The following is a 5,171-nucleotide window of genomic DNA, read 5'->3' on the forward strand; positions in this document are numbered from 1 at the left end:
ACGTGAAGATCCGACGCTGGCTCCGATCATGGAAACCCTTTCTTCTGGGGGACATGTTGTCCCTTATGTTTTGAGGAATGGTGTTTTATGTTGCCCGTCGAGGCATGATCAAAAAATGAAAGTCGTAGTTCCAGCTGTTCTTGTATCAATGATCTTCAAGTATTATCATGAGACCCCATTAGGTGGGCATTTAGGCATCTTTAAACCCGTGAAAAGATTCGTGAAATGTTCATCTGGAAGGGTATGGACGGAGAAATCCGTGAACTGGTAAAATCTTGTAAATCATGTTGGCTTAATAAACCCTCCATGTCAACTAAGCAAGGGCTTTTGTCTTCTCATCAAGCGTCGCGCCCCATGGAACGTCTCTACATCGATTTCGTAGGACCCTTCCCCCAGTCAAAGGGGAATGCCAACAAGTTAATCCTTGTATGTGTAGATGGTTTTACTAGACGTTCTTGGTTATTCCCGACTAAGCTGGCTACCGCTCAGTCCACCATTACTTGTTTAAATTCCATTTTTGCTTCTTTTGGTCCGTGTCAATATATTGTGTCTGATAATGCTAAAGCTCTCACATCCAATCTCTTTCGTAAATTCTGTTTTGATCTGTCCATATCTCATGTGACTACTTCGGCTTATTATCCTCAACCATCTCTAGCTGAACGGGTCAATCGTAATCTGAGGTCGGCCCTTATTGCCTATCATCACGACGATCATTCTAGGTGGGACACGTCCTTGCATTGGTTAGCTTTTGCTTTGAATTCGGCGGTTCATGAATCTCGTAAGGTTACTCCAGCTTCTTTGATGTTCAAATTTGTTCCCAACACGCCGCTCTCTAACCTTTGGTCTCTTAGTGACATTCTACCTGAGACAATAGATCCAGATAATATTAAAGATCTTTGGAAGAAGGCTAAAGCCAATCTTAAAGTGTCTCATGAAAAGGTTAGGGAAAGATATGATCGTGGACGGAGACCCACCAATTTGAAGGTAGGTGACCAAGTGATGGTCAAGAATTTTGTTCTCGCGGGCAAGCTTGCCCCCAGATTTCATGGGCCGTGCATAATTGTAGATTTTCTCACGCCCGTCACGTTGTTGCTAAGCAATCCAGCCACCGAGAGCATACTGTATTTAGGGTTCACCTGTCCCAGGTGAAACCTGTGTAATTTCCGCACTAACTTACCTCGTTTTAATTTCTTGTTACATTTTGAAAAAAATTTGAAGGTTATATTTTTGGTTTCATTTTGAGGCCTTCTGCCCTTGGAATTATGTTCTTTGTTTCCTAATGTTCATTGTACAACCTCCCCCGACCAGTTAAACTGCTATCCTGTCCTTGCCATGGCCATTACCACGTTCCCGTCTCCTGCTCAAACACACAGTGGCTAATTTAAATGAAATAAATATTTCCACGCCGCTGGCCCCTCAGCTCCACCACAAGTACTGTACCCGAAAATCATTATGGTCCAACAAATTCTGCCGCCGAGATCTTAATGTTTCAGTACCCCCGCAGCCGCGCGGCGCCGTGCCGCTACTGGAGTAGAGCACGGGCCCGATCTACTTCAGTGAGGTCAACCAGTGTACGGCGAGCCGGAGCCCTACTCCCGGCCAAGGCTGATGTGCGGTGCACCTCCTGCAACTTGCCCGCGGTCTGTAAACATTCGCCGCGTGTGCGGCGTGCTTCAGCACCACTACCCCTCTCATGGTGCGGGAGAGCGGTATCTCAGGGTACTTGAGGGGTCCGAACGGCCTCCTCTGGTCACAAGCAGCGGCGGCTGGTCTGGCCGTCAAACTTAATCAACATTTAATATACTTAATCAGCTACATGGACATTCCATTTCTACAATTACTACATTTTTGGATTCAACTGCTATATTTGGTGGACTTAGAAAAAATTTTTCCTTTCAAGAATTAAAAGTTTTCCTTCTGAATTCAACTACTACAAGCATAAAGACATTACATCAAAAGTTACTACAAAGTATTTTCAAACTGGATCCAACCCATTTAAGAAAACTTGTTTGTAAATCCTGCTGCAATTAATTTATATATCAACATCATAACTTGGACCTTGTTTTAAAACTAAATTTGGTGTTCTTCTGTGTTACCCCTTGGAGGAACTTTTTTTGGGGGGGAGGTCTGTACCGGGCGGTACACCTCCGCGCCGCTAATTCAAACATTGCGCCAGTTGAAACTCCTCTACTGGAGGAAGCCTGAACTTTAACAACCATGTTAATTCTACAGTTTCTCAGAAGAGGTCTCTACTGTAAATTTTGTAGTGTTCTTAACTATGTCAATTTCGAGTCGTGTTTGTTGCTCCATAGCAAGAACTTTGAACATTCTCTAACAGATGTCTCTACCAAAACTGATAACGCTCTCTGGTGTAAAGGAATGAATTGTCCGGAAGAAATTTAATATTCATAAGTTTTGTTTTTGCTAAATTTTGTTCTGTGGTTTGAGAGTTGGCAATATAATCCTTTCTTTCCGCCTGTTTTGAATGTAGCCAATCAGGAATTTCTGTAATTAATTTTCCACCAATAAGGTGTTTCCTCTTCGTCTGGTGTATTAGTTTTTGCTGTTATCCAATAAAATTTTGTGGGCGGGTTGTAATCATTCATGAAACATCTCGAATTTTCCGCGAGGGTATATAAACTGCTGATTTTCTGGTCTCCTGGCCACTTCAGTAACATCTCTCCTAGTGTGATTATGTAGCAGGGCGCGGGAAGCGCCTCTTTCTTCGGGCAGCAGTTCATCCATAAGGTAGTGGCCATTTTATAACTTCATTTCTTGCTAGCTCAGCAGTTTAACCCTCGGGGCAGGTTCGAAAACTTTCCTCATGTAACCTATTTTTAAAATGTAAAAGACACTTGGTATAAATTCCGTCTCTTTAACTACAAATCGGGATAGAGAGTGCCTAACCCTCTCGAGCTCCCTCTCATATGGTTTTTGAGGTGACTACGTTTTCATAACTGTTTTTCTTCGTTTCATAATATAATTAATTTTCCTATCGTGTCACCTCCGTAGTATGGGATTAGCCCTTGCATAAACGGCCTAACAGCCAAATAGGTTTTAAAAAGGTGTATTAGGAGTGCAGGTTACGCCTCCTCTCAAGTTGGTATTTTGGGGCCTTGTTATTGTCCTGTTTCTTTAATGAATAGGCCTCAGTAGGTTGGGTAATTTTACCCCTGTTCTTGTGTGCCTGGAGGGCAGCTTGAAGGTGGAGTTTGGTGTGGCCTTTGATGGGCTTGAACTTTGAGAGCGGGTTTGCTCTTTCTTAAAAGTAGATTTTCTGTATGCCTCGAGGAGGCTTTACTGGGTAATTGGGAGCAAGTGCTCCTGGGCATGATTGAGGTTTTCTGACCCTTTGTCAAACCTTGTGTATAAGTAAAGTTGAGCTCATTGCTCAGGGATTGTGAATCTGGGGCTCGAAGCCCAAAATCCATTAATAAACTGTAATTGTACTTTCTTAACTTGTTGATATACAACTGAGTTCCTGTTATATTTGTTATTTCTTGACCTTGAAAAGAAAATATAACCTTTGTTAAATTTTAAATTAACTTTAATTTCGTAAGTTGAGACCTGTTCATCCCAGCACCTTCTTTCACCTCTAACTACCACGGATAACTCCGTAACAGTAGCAACCACTGTCTTAAGTTAAGAGTGAAATAAAGAAAGTCGGGAGATCCCTACGATCGGCTTCCATGTGAGACCATCATAATGATTCGTTATGGTCCAGCCCCCATAGCACGAGCTCTGGACTCTTGGTATAATTAAGGCAGTCCAATCGGTCTGTGCCAGACTGTGGTTGTGCTACATGGACACTTAATTGAATCGATGTAACCTGCGACTAAGTCATGGACCGACATCTAATTTTGTAATTTACTTTAAAGTCATTGTGGATGATGGCCGCAAGGAAAATGATACTATAATGGCATGTGGCCCTAATCTAAGTCACTTAGGTTGTTGAAAGCATGACCATCCAAATTTCTAAGCTGAGGGCTGAACACAATTAAGTTACAGTAGTTGATGACCAAGGTTTCCATATTAATAAATCCCCAGCACATCTGATGCTAAACGAATCAAAATTAAAAATAATAACAACAACAACAAATGCTCACAACTTTTGTGGCAGTGAAGTCCCTTTGCCATCGGACATACCCTTTAATCGTTACGTTATTAAGTTAAGATTTTCCAGCAAATAAACATTTTCAAGTTAATCACTTGGTTTTAAGCTAATTCTCAAATACGATTTCACTGAATTAAATAAACTAATAAATGAAATATTCTCATAATCCTAATTTACAACTAAATTTTATCTATCCCGGACGAATGGTTTCTTTAAACTCTTTAACTATTTAATTACGTTGTTGTTTTATTGCACATATTTTTATTCATCGCTGCTGAAAACCGGATACATTTTTATAATTACCAGTACTATTTATTTATTTCATGACGTCATTCAGCAAGCTTAAGTTATAACACTAACAATTATTAAGAAACTGGCTTGGATAATCCTAACATTAAACTCTACAATCTGCATAAATTAACACACAACGCAAAATAAACCAACCCATGTCACATCGCTTCGTGAACGTTCAACTAAATCTTTGTACACCCTCAAATGATATCAGACAACATCACTACCGATTCTCAAATTTTGACAACCCTAAAAATGGTTATTTCCAATAAATCGTACCATCGTCTCATTTCCGTCGCTTCAAAAATGAATTCAATTCTCTACTAAATCGAATCTCTCTAAATAATGAAATCTAATTCCAAACATTTTACTATAAATAACAAATCTCAGTTACATATAGTTTCTTTGTAGTAGTGAGCGTAATCGACTACCTAACAGCTGGCAGGACTGACGTGAACGCGAGCCTCCCTTCGTTATCGCTAGACAAAACACACATGTTATTCGCATTTTAACCTGCGTCAACTAACCATCTCGTTATTACAGATCCACCAGCATCTCAATCTTTATTTAGCCATCTCTACAGATAGTGGCTTTACAAAACATATTTTTTCTTTTGTTTTTATTTCCATTTAATTGAAAATAATGACATAAAGAATAAAAGGCCCTTCGCACGTTCTCTTGCTCGCGAACCGAACACGATCGTCAAACACCGATCCGCACACGCAATACTTTAGAATACCACAACTCCGTTTACAGCTTCGATTGC

This window comes from Anabrus simplex, chromosome 2 (genome assembly GCF_040414725.1).
Source record: "Anabrus simplex isolate iqAnaSimp1 chromosome 2, ASM4041472v1, whole genome shotgun sequence".
NCBI lineage: Eukaryota > Metazoa > Arthropoda > Insecta > Orthoptera > Tettigoniidae > Anabrus > Anabrus simplex.